General features: G+C 33.9%; 1 non-coding gene across 1 annotated transcript; it reads right to left on the bottom strand.

Moving 5' to 3' along the window:
- Positions 1–1,681: 1,681 nt before the first annotated feature.
- LOC122737473 lies at positions 1,682–1,788 on the bottom strand. The gene has a single exon (XR_006354306.1). It is a non-coding gene; the product is annotated as a U6 spliceosomal RNA (small nuclear RNA).
- Positions 1,789–15,785: the final 13,997 nt, after the last annotated feature.

The following is a 15,785-nucleotide window of genomic DNA, read 5'->3' on the forward strand; positions in this document are numbered from 1 at the left end:
ATTCTGTACAGATGTTTTCATGGGTCCATTTAAGTCATTATTTTGTTGTTGGTTCTGTTATGGGCACTTAAAGCCATTTCCTTTGTGTAGGACAGCTAATGTTAGATAGCATTAATAGGATAAAATTAGCCTAAGGTTCTTATTGGTTACTCAGATTCCATTAGTAAAGCCTCTGATAATAATGGATAGTCATTTATGGGCTTAAAACAGCTTCCCTCTACCTGGTCTCATCAAAACTAGGACTCAGGCTATGTCTATGTCCAAACAGCAAAAATGCTGCACAAATACTATCCATTCTGATCATCATGGGCCCTCTACATAATGCATGTAGAGATCACAACATAATTATTCAGCTGGAGAGCTTGGCAGTGGCACATTTTTAGAGCACATTGACCATTCTCAGAGCCATTTGGCTATGATTACATAAGTTAACAAAAATTCTGAATGTCCAACATTTCCACAGCTACCTAAGAACTATGTAGTCCAACTATGCAGCCTCTCAGTAAATATCAATATTGCCTCTCCCTCATTTTGGGAAATCTGAATGATGCCCCGTGGTGGTGGTGGTGGTGGTGATGACGACGACGATGATGATGACTATAATTGCAGTTCATATTTACAGAGAGCTTTAAGGTTTTTAAAAGTGTTTTGTGTAGACTATCTTATTTGATCCTCACAAAGGGCTATAATTTAGAAATTATTGTTATGATTTTTTAAATTATAGAAGTATTTTATTATTTTCCAGTTACATGTAGAGATAGTTTTCAACATTTGTTTTTATAAGATTTCTAGCTTCTAATTTTTCTCCCTCCCTCCCCTCTCTCCCCCCTCCCCAAGACAGCAAGTAATCTGATATAAGTTATGTATGTACAATTACTTCATTATCTATGATACCTTTTAGCAAGATATAGTTTCCTTCCTTGTCTCTTTTAATTAGATCTATTTTTGCCTGTGCATTGTCTGAGATAAGGATTGCTACCCCTGCCTTTTTTTTACTTCAGCTGAAGCATAATATATTCCACTCCAACCTTTTACCTTTACTCTGTGTGTATCTCTCTGCTTCAAATGTGTTTCTTGTTAACAACATATTGTAGGATTCTGGTTTTTAATCCACTCTGCTACTCACTTCCGTTTTATGGCAGAGTTCATCCCATTCACATTCACAGTTATTATTACTATTTCCCTCCATCCTATTCACCCCCTTTGTAATTTTCCCCTTCTTTTCACCCTATTACTCCTCACCAATGTTTTGCTTCTTACCCCTGCCTCTCCAAAACTGTGCTCCCTTTTCTCAGCCCCCTCCCTTTTCTTTACCCTTTTCTCCCCTGCTTCTGTGCTACCTTCTATCAGCCCCCCTTTCCCCTTACACTTTTACTTCCCTAAAGAATAAGCTAAATTTCTTTAGCCAAATGAACGTATATGTTATTCCCTCTTTGAATCAAATCTAATGAGAGTAAAGTTGAAACAATGTTCTCCCCCTCCCTTCTTTCCCTCTATTGTAATGGGGTTTTTTGCACCTCTTCTTATGAATAATTAACTCCATTCCAACTCCCCTTTCCCCTTCTTCACATAAACTCCTTTTTAACCCCTTAATTTTCTTTAAATCATTACATAAATGACAATTTATATTTATACCCTCTTTGTATAATCCTTCTGTCTCCCCAAATAGACATAAACTTCTAAAAATATGGAACATGTCACAAATTTGCGTGTCATCCTTGTGCAGTGGCCATGCTAATCTTCTCTGTGTCATTCCAATTTTAGTATATGTGCTGCCAAAGTAAGCACATTATCATTGTTTTATAAATGAGAAAACCAAGGCTCAGAAACACAGAGAATTGTCTAGCACCATATAACTGGGAAGTGTCTGAAGCAAGATTTAAACCCATGTCTTCCAGATTCTGATGTCAACATTCTATCTACTATGCCACCTTATATTAGAAATACATATGGAAGAAAACTCAAACTTGGTTTTAAGTATATATGGTATATTCAATGATGAATGGGTCATTCTGATCATTCATGGACTACAAATGAAAATTGGGAATATTTGCTCAAGAGTGTTGAGAAAAAAATAACAAGAATCACCAATACATAGCAACAGCAGAATGGAGATAATCAACTATTTATTGATCTCTCCGAAATAATGAATCATAAAGAATTTTGCTGAAATAAAAATTGTGGTATTTTAAAGGAGAATGTGTAACCTGCATATAGAAAAATGGTCAAATATATGAACTGTATATTGGACCCACTATATATACATCCATATATATATATATATATATATATATATATATATATATATGCATACATACACATATGCGTGCATATGTATTTTTATTATATATAATATATATTTATTTTAATGGAGGGTCAAAATGAGTGAGTAAAATGAAATGCAGAGTGTTTTTTAGAGCAATAGATGTGAGTATACAGCTGGGAACAAAACTATCTTGACATGAAAACTGGATCTACTCAAAGAAAAGAGATTGTGTGCTTTTGTACAAAGAGGTATTTTCAGTTAAATTGTTTAATCAGTTTTCTTGAAGACAAAAAAAAAATAGTCTAACAGCCCAAGATCCTACCCTATTTTCAAATCTGATTCAGGGGTAAGCAGTGCAGTAAAGCATGTCAGGTAGCTCTAAATTGAATATAAGCTATTGTATTTTTTAAAGAAGTAATCCCACATCCTCGAATATGTCTTTTTAAAGAATTTGATTTGAATTGTTCTACTCCAAAAAAATAATAAATTGAATTTTAAAAACTAAATTCTGCTATAATGTTTAAAAGGGTTGTTTTCCCACTCCATTATCCCCTCTCCCTAAAATCATTCAGAGGGATAAAGGCTAGTGTGCTATAACAGAGAGATGTACTAGAAATCAGAAAAAAAAAAGCCAAGTTTCAGTTCTATCTCAGATACTTACTAGCTGTGTGATTCAGGACAAATCATTTAGTTAAAGCCTCAATTTCCCCAAATAATAGTACCTATCTCTCAATGCTATTGTGAACCTCAATTGAGATGTTATAATAAAGCATTTTTCAAACATTAAAATGTCATCTGAAAATTGTCTATTAGTTATGAAATTTACATTTTTTTGATCAAGCACAAACCATAATATTCTATTTGCAGGAGTGTGGGCCCTTTTCTTTGACACTACTTCTACTTTTCCTTCTTAGTTTCATACTATAACACACATTTTCATGGGATAAAACTAACTACAATAAATACTTCGCAACACCTTCACTTGTTCACCAAACATCCTGTCCAAGAAATTTCCAAAATGGTACTGTGGTAAAAATTATTTGCGGTAAAGATATATATCAGATGTTTTAGCTGAATCATTTGAGAGATTGCTCATGCTACTGAAGCGGCTTTTGAAGAACTTCCTTTTTGGGGGAGGAGAATGTGAGGAACTTCCGGTATGTGGACTTAAAAGTGAGGGCAGGAACAGAAGTTGGTGCTCTCTGGCTGCTAAACTTAGCCGTGGTGGCATGTGCAGGTGAGAAGAGTTGAGAAACATGTGTTTGGTGTTCTGCTTTGGGTGTTCTGGTTCTCAACCTGGCGGGCAGTTTGGGATTCAGTGGGTTTTATAAAGGAAAATAGACTAAGCTTAGATTAGATCTAAGGTCATTCATCTGTATTTCTACTTCCCTATTTCCCTAATTGGTATCACCTTTTGTTGTCTAATTAATTCCCAAGCAATAAAAACTATTCCATCACAGATTAAAGCTCAGAGGCTTCTTTTTCGTAGTGGTCTGGGATATATATATATGTGAAAAGTTAAAAGGGGGAGTTTAATGCTCCGTGTATCCAATTTTGAATCTCACAGTACCAAGGAAAAAATCCATAGATTAGACATCTAAGGCATGCATTTGAATACCAGTTTAGTGACAGGTTATTAACTGTATGGCCTCCATGATGTGCATTTAGGTGTGGCTTCATCTTTTCTCTTTTCAAAACTCTTTAATGGTTCATTACTATCTCTAAAGCAAAGTACAAAGTCTACAGCCTAGTATTTAATGGTCTACTCAATTTGATGCTAGGCTTATTTCTTTCCTTCTCAAAGCATGAATCTCCCTAAACTATTTTACCCAGTTTTTCATACTTGAAAATATATGACCTGCAATTTCCCACCTCTATGCCTTTGCTCATGCTAATCCTTATGTTTAGAATTAATTCATCCTCTGTCCTTTGAAACTATCCTCTAAATGTTGGCATTTTATTTGACTCCTACCTCTCTTTTTTCTCTATTACATTCCACCAATCAGTTACAAAATATTATTGATTTTGTCTACACTGTATCTAAAACATGTGTGCTCTCCTCTCTATGTTCTCTTGGTACTACTGCATTACTACCTGACTGATATACTGCAATAGCCTCCTAAGAGGCATACTTGCTTCTCTATTCCACAATCCATCTTTCACACTACTCTCAGGCATGTTTAGATCAATTTTTGTTGTTGTTGTTCAGTCATTTTCAGTTGTTTCCAACATTTCATGATACCTTTGGAGGGTTTTTTTAGCAAAGATACTGGAGTGGTTTGCCATTTCCTTCCTTAGCTCTTTTTACAACTGAGGAAACTGAAGCAAATAGGGTTAAGTGACTTGCCCAGGGTCACAAAGGTAGTAAATCTGGATTTGATCTCAAGGAGAAAAGTCTTCCTCACTCTGGCATTCCATCCACTGTTCTACCAGCTGCCCCTGTAGTTCAATTTAACTGAAATTTCTTAAACTTCTACTAAATGTAAAGTTCTAGGCTGGCACCTTCTTATGTAATATGAGTCTGGTCATGTCATTCTTCTGTGCAAAATTGTTAATAGTTCATTATTATTAATCAAGTTAAATACAGAGTCCTTATCCTGGCATTCAATGCCATCATCAATCTGCCACTATTTTGTCTTCCAATCTCTTTCTCCTCCTACTTCCTCCCACAAATTCCATGGTTAGATGAACTGGACTCAGCAATCCCCTATATGTGCCCTATAATTTCCCACCTCTGTGCCTTTGTTTATTCTCATCCATATACTTAGAATGGCTTCAGCCTCTGTTCTTTGAATTGCCCTCCCATATTTTAAATCCAGCTCAAATATCATTTCTAGAAGTTTTCTGTACCCGTCTTCATTGCCCTTACAAAAGTAACAATATTCTCACTATTTAGAATTCACATGGGATTTATTTTGTTTGTGCCTCCCTATAGACTTACCTGTATTGTAGTTTATATTAAAATTCATAATGCTTATTAAAATGCCTTAAAAAGAATACAAGCATCTAGAACATCAGAAATCTCATTTAGATCATTGGTGTACCCGAGAATACACACAGTTAATGTTTAGTAAGATGGTTTGTTGAAATGAATTTAGTAAACTAGCTTACTTCTTAAGACTTAATATCATCATTTGTAAAATAATGTTCAAGTTCCCCTCTAGCTCTAACATTTTATTCAAAGAAAATATTCTTCCTCACAAGGATCACCATGGTACCACTCTTCTTCCTGTCCTCCTCCTCCTCTAGCCAGAGAAAAATGTAATCAACAAATATTTATTAAGTTCCTACTATGTGATAAGCAAAGCTCTGGGGATACAAATTGAAAATGAAAACTGTCCCTACCCCTCAAGCATCTTGCCTTAGACATAAAGCATATTTCATTAGAATGGATTTATTGAACATTGAATAACAAAGACATCAAAATAATGTATTCATCAAAATAATAAAACTAAAACTTTATTAAAATTTAGTTAAAATTATCTTCTAAACAACTTTAAAAACCAAACTTTTAAAATTAAATAAAATACAAGGTTTAGTCATTTGGATATGCCTGAGCATACCCAGAATAAACTAGACATATTTATTTTTAATATAGTATTTTATCATTTTCTAGTTACATGTAATGATAGTTTTCAACATTTGTTTCTATAAGATTTCTAGTTTCAAATCTTTCTCCCTCCCTCCCCCCTCCCAAGACAGCAAGCAATCTAATATAGGTTATATATGTGCAATCACATTAAACCTATTTCTGCATTAGTCATGTTGTGAAAGAAGAATCAGAGCCACAGGGACAAACCTCATAAAAGGAAAACAAAAAAAGTAGAAATAGTATGGTGCAATCTGCATCTAGATACCACAGTTCTTTTTTTGTTTTTCTGGATTTGGAGAGCATTTTCCTTCATGAGTCCTTTGAAACTATTGTAAGGGCCAAATTTATTATGGGGACAGTTAATTGGGTGGCTTGCTGTAATATTGGGGTTCATAAAATAATGAGAGACCTCTAGGTCCAAAGTTTCCTCCCTTCCAAACTGCCTTTTTAAATTTGTTTCTCCCAGGCTAATAAGAAAGGAGATTAATAGCCTCTTTTCCACAAACAATCAAGGTTTTATTAATAGGAATAAAATTTACAACAAAGGTGAATTTAATAAAGCCAAGGACAAGGAAATAAGGGAAGAGAAAAATGGATAACCTCCCTGGCTCTAGCAAAGACTGACTCAAATACCAAACTTGCTTCCAGTTCATATAGCTTGAAGATCTGGCCTTGCTTCCACAAACTCACCACCTGGGGTCCATAATTTCAATGGGAGTCAGCTGTGCAGTCCCTCTCCAGTACGCTCCCAAAGCTCACCAAAGGGAAAGAGAGCTTCTCAGAGCCAGAATTATCCGTTCTACTTTCTCTCTCCCTCACCTAAAGGGGAGGTCCTTCAAGCTGGATTGGCTGAGAGTGGTCCCCTTCTGACATCAGTAGTACACCAACTCATCACTCAGGGCCAGACAGGTGTGGCTACATTCTAATCAGTCCCAGGTAGGTACTTAGTCAGTTTATCATTCTCACCCAATTCAAACAATACTAAATCAATCAGGTGGGACCCCTGGGCATCTGCCAAATTCCATTATTTTATCACACTATCTTGGACCATTGTGTTGCTGAGAAGAGTCAAGTCTATCACAGTCGATCAACACACAATTATACATATATTTAAAAGTTAATATTCTATTAGGAAAAATATAGTGTTTTGTAAAAGCTATATTTACAGGGGGAAAGCAGGGAAGGGTGGCTTTTCAATGGAGAATTAATGGAAGTAGTCCATTGAAAATCACTTCTGGAGGTGGAGCCAAAATAATGGAGTAGAGAAAGCACTCAACTGAGCTCTCCTAACATTCCCCTCCAAACATCTTTACAATAATATCTCAAGTTGAATTCTGGCATGGTAGAGCCAGCAAAAGGTCAGTGTCACACATTCTTCCAGCACAAGACAACATAGGAGGTTGGAAAGAGAGATTTGTGACACAGGTGGTGGAGGTTGGCCGACAGCCCACATGGATGCAACAACAGTGGTGGGATCTGATGTTAGCAACAAAAGAAACAGTAATCCATACCTCTCAAACCAGAGATGGTAAGAAGACTTGGTAACAGATCAAAAAGAGATTAGAGGGGACTCCTGTGCTCACACAAAATGAAAACTCCAATAAATATTATAGCCAACTTCCAGAGCTCCCAGGTCAAAGAGAAAATACTTTAAGCAGCCAGAAAGATACCATTCAAGTGCTGTGGAGCTACAGTCAGGATCATATAAGACTTAGTAACAACTATGCTAAAGGAGTGAAATGTTGGGAATATGATAATCCATAAGGCAAAGGGACTGGAATTACAACCAAGAATAATATACCCAGAAAAACTGAATAAAATTCTTCAAGGAAAAAGTCTATGTTTAATACAATAGAGAACTTTCAAGTACTATTTATGAAGAGAATAGATTTGAATAAGAAAGTTTACTTTTAAATACAAGACTCAAGAGAAACATAAAAAGATAAACATGAAAGAAAAATCATAAGGGATGCCATAAAGTTAAATAGTTTCCTTTCTATATGGGAACATGATACATGTAACTTCTAAGAACGTTATCATTATTAGGACAGTTAGAAAAATTCTTCATAGAAAGTGGGTGCATGAATGAGAAAGAGGGATGCCCTAGGAGAAGGGACAAGAAAGTGAAAGAATGGGGAAAATTATCTCACATAAAAGGGATGCACAAGGAAGAAGTTTCACAGTGAAGGGAAAAATGAGGGGGGCAATGCTTGAACCTCAATCACATATAAATTGTTTAAAAGAGGAGACAGGTGACAGACAGATAGACAGATGGATGGACAGACAGACAGATGTATGGATGGATATATCTTATACTCAATTGGTAATGGAAACCTTTCTTACCCAAAAGGGAAGTAGGAGGAGAAAAGAAAAGGGAAAGGGAGTCAATGATAAAAGGGAGGGCCAATAAAAAAGGCAATGATAAGAATGAAAACAGAATTTCAAGGAGGGACAAGATGAAAAGAGAGAGAAGAAATAGAAGAAAAAAGGATAAAAAGAAATGCATTCAGTAATCATAACTGTGATGAATTTATCCACAAAATGGAAATGAAGAACAAAATGGATTAGAAACCAGAATCCAATAATATATTGTTTACAATAAACACACTTGAAACAAAGAGAAACACATAGATAAAATAAGGATTGGGGCAGAATCTATTACATTTCAGGTGAAGTAAAAAAGAGATGTAATGATGATGCTTGCAGATAAAGCAAAAACAAAAACTGGCCTAATTAAATAGGAAAAACACAGAAACTACATCTTGAAAAAGGAATCATAGACAATGAAGGAATAATATATATGTACCAAATGGCAGAGCATCCAAATTCTTTAAGGAAAATTTAAATGAATTAAAGCAGGACATAGTAAAATTATACTAGTGGAGTACCTCAATTTTTCTTTCTGAGAGCTAGATAAATCTGACCATAAAATAAATAAGAAGGAAATCACAGGGATGAATAAAATCATAGAAAGTTAGATATGGTAGACCTCTGGGAAAAAAAAGCTGAATGGGAACAGAAATGAATATCTTTTTCTCAGCAGTATATGGCACCGTCAGAAAAACTAACTATACATTAAGGCATAAAAAGCTCACAACCAAAGGTAGAAAACCAGAAATATTAAATGCACCCTTTTCAGGCCATAATGCAACAAAAAGGATATTCAATGAAGAGACAAGGAAGCACAGATGAAAAATTCACTGTAAACCAAATAGTCTAATCCTAAAGAACAAGTGGGTCAATGACTAAATCATAGAAACAATTAATTCCATTAATGACAATGGTAATAATGAGACAACATACCAAATTTTGTGAGATTTAACCAAAGCAATACTTAGAGAGAAATGCGTATTTCTGATATTGTACTTCAATAAAATAAAGAGCAGATCAATAAAATGAGATTGCAATTTAAAAAAAAAACTTGAAAAAATACAAGTTAAAACTCTCCAATTAAAAAACAAAATGGAAATCCTGAAGATCAAGAGACAATAAAAAGTTAAAAAAATTAAACTAATAAATAAAACTATAAGTTAGTTTTATGAAGACATCGATAAAATAGATAATCCACTGGTTGATTTGATTCAAAAAAGAAAGAAGAAAACCCAATTACTAGTATCAAAAATGAAAATGGGGAATGCATCATTAATGAAGATAAAATTAAAACATTATTAGGAGCTATTTTGCCCAATTATGCCAGCAAAATTGACAACATAAGTGAAATAGATGTATATACACAAAAATATAAATTGCACATATTAACAGAAGCAGAAATAAAATATTAAATAATCCCATATTAGAAAAAGAAATTCAACAAGGCATCAATGAGCTCCCTAAGAAAACATTTTCAGGGCCAGATGGATTTCCAAGTGATTCTGCTAAACATTTAAGGCATAATTAATACCATTGCTACATAAACTATTTGAAAAAGATAGGTTTCAAAAGGAGTCCTGCCAAGGTCCTCTTATAAAACAAATAAAATTTTGATACCTAAACCAGGGAAAGAAAAACCGGGGAAATAAAACTATAGCCCAATTTCCTTAATGATTATTAATGCAAAGATTTTAAATAAAATGCTAACCAGGATATTATAGCAATATATCAAAAATCAAAAACTATTACCAGGTGGGATTTATTCCAGGAATGCAGGACTGGATCAATATTCCTAAGACTATTAGCATAATTGACCATTTCAATAGCAAAAAACAATAAAAATCATGTGTGATTATATCTATTTATGTAAAAAGCCTTTCCCCAAATACAACATCCAATCCTATTGAAAACACTAGAAAGTATAGAGATAAATGAAATATTTTTTAAATAAGTAGAATATATCTCAAAGCAAGAGCAAGGATTACCTGTAATAGGTATAAACTTGAAGCCTTCCCAATAAGATCAAGGGTGAAGCTAGGATGTACATCATCACCACTATTATTTAATATTGTAGTAGAAATGCTATCTATACTAATAAGATACGAAAAAGAAATTGAAGGAGTTAAAATAGGCAAAAAGAAAACAAAACTATCACTCTTTGCAAATGATATAATAGTATACTCAGAGAACCCTATAAAATCAACTAAAAAGCTAGTTAAAACAAAAACTTGACCAAAATTGCAGAATATAAAATAAGCCCATATAAATCATCAGCTACCATGCTACCAACAAAACACAGCAGCAAGAGATAGAGAAATTCCATTTAAAAATTACAAACAATATAAAATAATTGTGAGTGTATTTCCCAAGACAAACCCAATGATTATATGAACACAATTATAAAATATTTTTCACATGAATAAAGATGGATCTAATCAATTAGAGAAATATTAATTGCTTGTGAGTGGATTGAGTTGATATAATAAAAATGACATTTCTGCCTAAGTTAATTTACTTAGCACCATACCAATCAAACTAGCAAAGGACTATTTTGTATAACTAGAAAAAGAATAACAAAATTCATCTGGAAGAACAAAAGTTCAAGGAAATCAATGAAAAAAATATGAAGAAACACAGCCTAGCAGATCCAGATTAAAACACATTATAAAGTTATAATCATCAAAATAATGAGATACTCTTTAAGAAATAGAACAGTTGGAAAAGATTGGGTAAACAATACATAATAGTAAATACCATGGTAATAGATTGTTTGATAAACCCAAAGATCCAAGATTTGGGAGTAAGAACTCAAGATCTGAAAAAAACTGCTGAGAACTCTGGGCAGTAGTTTTGCAGAAACTAGGCATAGACCAACATCTCACAAAATATACCATGATATGGTGAAAATGGATAAATTATATAGACATGAGGAGTGATTTCATAAGTAAATTAGGGGGGCACTGGGAACATGTAACTGTCAGATATATGAATAAGAGAAGAGTTTATAACCTGAGATAAAGGATCACAAGAAGTAAAATACATAATTTTGATTAAATGAAATTAAAAAGCTTTTGTACAAATAAAATAAATGTAACAATAATTAGAAAGAAAACTGGAAACTGGCAGGGGTTACAATCTATTTTTTCTAATAAAGGCCTCATTTCTCAAATATATAGAGAACTGAGCCAAATGTATAAAAATGAGAACCATTTACCAATTGATAAATGGTCAAATCTTAAAATGAGGCAGTTTTCAGAAGAAGAAACCAAAGCTATCACTAGACTCATGCGGGAAAAAGTTCTATATCACTACTGATTAGAGAAATGCAAGTTAAAACAACTGTGAGGTGACACCTCACACATATCAGATTGGCTAATATGACAGTAAAGGAAAATGAAAAATGCTGGAGAGCTTGTACAAAAATTGAGATAGCAATGTACTGTTGGTGGAGTTGTGAATAGTATAACCATTCTGGAGAACAATTTGTAACTATTCCCAAAGAGCTATAAAACTCTGGAAACCTTTTGATCCAGCAATATCACTACTAGGTCTTTATCTCAAAAAGTTAAAGAAAAGGAGAAAAGACCTAAAAGTACAAAAATATTTATATCAGCTCTTTTTATTGCTTCAAAGAATTGAAAGTTGAGGCGACGGCCATCAATTAGGGAATCTCTGTATAAGTTCTAATATAAGATTGTGATGGAATATTATTGTGCTTTAAGAAATGATGAACAGGATGCTCTCTGAAAATCCTAAGAAGTCTTACTATTAACTGATGGAAAATGGAGTGAACAGAACCAGGAAACATTGTACACAATAACAACAATATTGTGAAGATGTTCAGCTATGAATGATTTAGCTATTCTAGTCAAAACAATGATCCAAGACAATTGCAAAGGACCCATAACAAAAAAAAAATTTTATCCACTTCAAGAGAGAACTAATGAATTATGAGTGCAGACTGAAGCAGACTTTTTCACTTTATTTTTCTTGCTTATGTATTTTTTTTGCAACATGGCTACTATGGATTTTTTTTACTTCACATGTAAAATTGATATCATATTGCTTGCTTTCTCAAATAGGGGGAGGAATGAGAAGGAGAAAGAAAATTTGTAACTCAAAATTTTTTAAAATCTTTGTTATAAATCTTTTTACATGAAATATTTATTTAAATGAATAAAGTACAACTAGAAAGAAAATCATAAAATTATAGATTTAGAACTTGAAGGGACCTTGAACTTCATCAAGTCCAATACACACGTTATAGATGAGGAAACTAAGATTTAAATAGATTGACTATTGATCAGAAAAATGCAAATTAAGACAACTCTGATTAATCACCTGACACCTATCAGAGAAGCAAATATAAGAAAAAAGGAAAATATTGTCTATTGGAGGGGATGTGGGAAAACTGGGATGCTGATCCAATATTGGTGGAGTTGTAAAAAGATGCAACCATTCTGGACAGCAATTTGGAACTATGCCTAAAGAGCTATAGAACTCTGCATACCCTTTGATCCAGCAATACCACTGCTAGGTTTATATCCCAAAGACATTCCAAAAAGAGAAAAAACTATTTGTACAAAAATATTTATAGCAGCTCTTTTTATGATGGCTAAGAATTAGAAATCAAATTCTCCAGAATTGGAGAATGGCTAACCAAGCTGTGGTATATGATGGTGATGGAATATTATTATGCTATAAGAAGTGACAAGCAGGATGATTTCAGAAAGGCCTGGAAAAACTTATATTAGCTGATGTGTAGTGAAGAGAGCAGAATCAAGAGAACATTCTGCATGGAGACAGCAATATTGTTTGATGAAGAACTGTAAAAGACTTAACTATTCTCAACAATACAATCCCAAAGGACTATTGATGAAACATACTATCCACCTCTAAAGAAAGAACTGATATTGATGGAACACAGACTGAAGCATGCTATTTTTCACTTTTTTCATCTTTTTTCTTTTAGTCAAGTTTTGTAATACAAAATGACTAATGTGGTAATGCTTTAAATAATTGCAAAAAATAAATAGATTTAAGTGACCAGTGTTTATGACAGGATTTATTATTTTTATTTCTGCATTAGTCGTGTTGTGAAAGAAAAATCAGAACAAAAGGGAAAAAAACTGAGAAAAGAAAAAAAAAGTAGAAATAGTATGGTTCAAGCTGCATTCAGAATCCACACTTCTTTTTTTCTGAATGTGGAGAACATTTTCCATCATCAGTCCTTTGAAATTGTCTTGGATCATTGTATTGCAGAGAAGAGCTAAATGACAGGATTTGAACAAGCCTTTTTTAGACTCCAAGCTTCAGTCCTATCTACTCTTGACTCACTTCCAAGTATCTTACCTTCCCAAGACTTCCACGCTAAAGCCACAAAGGACATCTTGACTTCTATGGAAGGAGAGTTAAGGAAGTATCTGTTTAGGAAATAACTTTTGTAAGGTATTCAACAAAACTCTTTTTGGACCACATAGAAGACCTCATAGAAATTATTTGTTTAATAGCTGGGTCCATTTATTAAGCATTATAAATTGGGTTACCAGGGGATGGAAAAGGATATACAAATTTACTTTGACCCCACCCCCATCTCCCACAATGCAGCATGATTAGAAGACAGTGGCCATAAATAGAAAGGACCCTAATAAAAATAGATGTGAGGGGACAGTTTCGATTACCACAGAAAGTATATACTGTAAAGCAATCCAATCAACTTCTTTAAAATTAAAATGAAGATTGATGGCAGTTTATTGCACATTTGAGACACATTTCAACATCATGAGTCTGACATTTACTAACAAGCAGATGTTTAAAGTTTGAGATTCTCCTTAATGTGAAATTCTGATAATAAAAGAAAAGTTTAATCGATCATAGAATTCAATCAAATGCATGTCTGCATTTTCAGACTTTTTGTCCCATGTTTACTAAATGGTAGGTAATCTATAAGCAAAGACATGTCTCCTTAGGGGCACACATGACTGATAATAATCATGCACACTAATATGAGTTAAGCAAAATGTTTTATATAACAAAAAAAAATAATTCTAGTGTTTGATCATTTTACTTGTCATCCAGAGATGACCAAATATGGATTAGTCTGTTATCAAATTAACCACAAACATAAATTTTATCATTGAAGTATTAATTAAAAATTACAATTACATTTAGTTCAAGTTACTTCACAATGCATTTATTAAGGGTCTGTTATATTCAAAGCACTACTCCTAGGGGTTAGAGACACAAAAAGTAAGGAAAAACCAAAACTGCACTTAAGGCACTTATATTCTTTTTTTTTTCCAGGACAATGAGGGTTAAGTGATTTGCCCAGGGTCACACAACTAGTAAGTAGCAAGTGTCTGCGGCCGAATTTGAACTCAGGTCCTCCTGAATCCAGGGCCAGTGCTCTATCCACTGCGCCACCTAGCTGCCCCAAGGCACTTATATTCTAATGCTTCCCTAAATGTCCAATTGACTTCTCTTTTATATGATACAAATATGAAATTTTCTCCCCTTTAAAAAAATGAATTTTACAAATTCCATGACAGATGAATAGCTCAAAAGAGCTATCATTTGCCAAGTTCCAAGAGCAGCTCAGGGATTCTTTTTTTTCCATTTCCTGACTTTCTCTTTTAAAAGGTTTCTCAAAGATAATATTATTTATGGGTTACCCATTCAGAAGGTCTATTTAGTAACATTATAAACTGGACTATATTTTTAGCTCTCAGTGAGATATATCGATTTTCCTATAGCAGTCAAAGGAGCCCACTGGGGCATTTGAACTTAAAGCAATTTTATTATAAGGCATATAAAGAAGAGAAAAATGAAAGATTATAATAGATGGTGTTCCTTATGCTAACATATTCCCAAGTCCTATAGGATTCCTCCATTGCAGTTTAGGTCACAGTCCTTACCAGTGCCAGTTGCCTAAATAAACTATTGCTGTAGGTCTTTGGAACTGCTTGGATGAGATGATCTTAACCAAGTCTGTTTCTACCTGTTATGCATTCACTGCTCCATTGGCATCCTTTCTGTATGCTCCTGTATCTCTGGACTCTGGCTTAGCCACATCTAGTGAACTCTGTCACTCTATTTTCCAAATGATGTCTGCCATGGATTACCTTTCTTCTGTCAGGTAGACGGGTATTCCGATCCTTTACTTCCACAGGCTACTTTCCCTTATCAGCATCATCTAGTAGAAGATTGTTCTTTTTAATGATATTCTGTCCTGGCTCTAATTATCAATATATTTCTGGCCATGCAACCTGGGTTTATATTATTTACTGAAAAGAACTTTTTGCTATTGTCATTGTTGTTCCTCCTATCATCACAAGTGCCTTTTTCTCTCTACCCTTCAAACAAAGCAAGGGGCAAAGTAGGGTGGGTGAAGGAGAAAAGTCTAAACATGCTTCTGACTCACTCATGCTTATTATGCTTATATCACAAAGACAATAAAGTTATCAAAACCCACCTTGAAAAACCATGAAAATTGGCTCAGGTCGATATGGTTAGACATTGGCATGTTAGCCAAGTATAAAAAGAACTAAGATCTTGCTG

The sequence above is a fragment of the Dromiciops gliroides genome, chromosome 1 (assembly GCF_019393635.1).
Source record: "Dromiciops gliroides isolate mDroGli1 chromosome 1, mDroGli1.pri, whole genome shotgun sequence".
Classification (NCBI taxonomy): domain Eukaryota; kingdom Metazoa; phylum Chordata; class Mammalia; order Microbiotheria; family Microbiotheriidae; genus Dromiciops; species Dromiciops gliroides.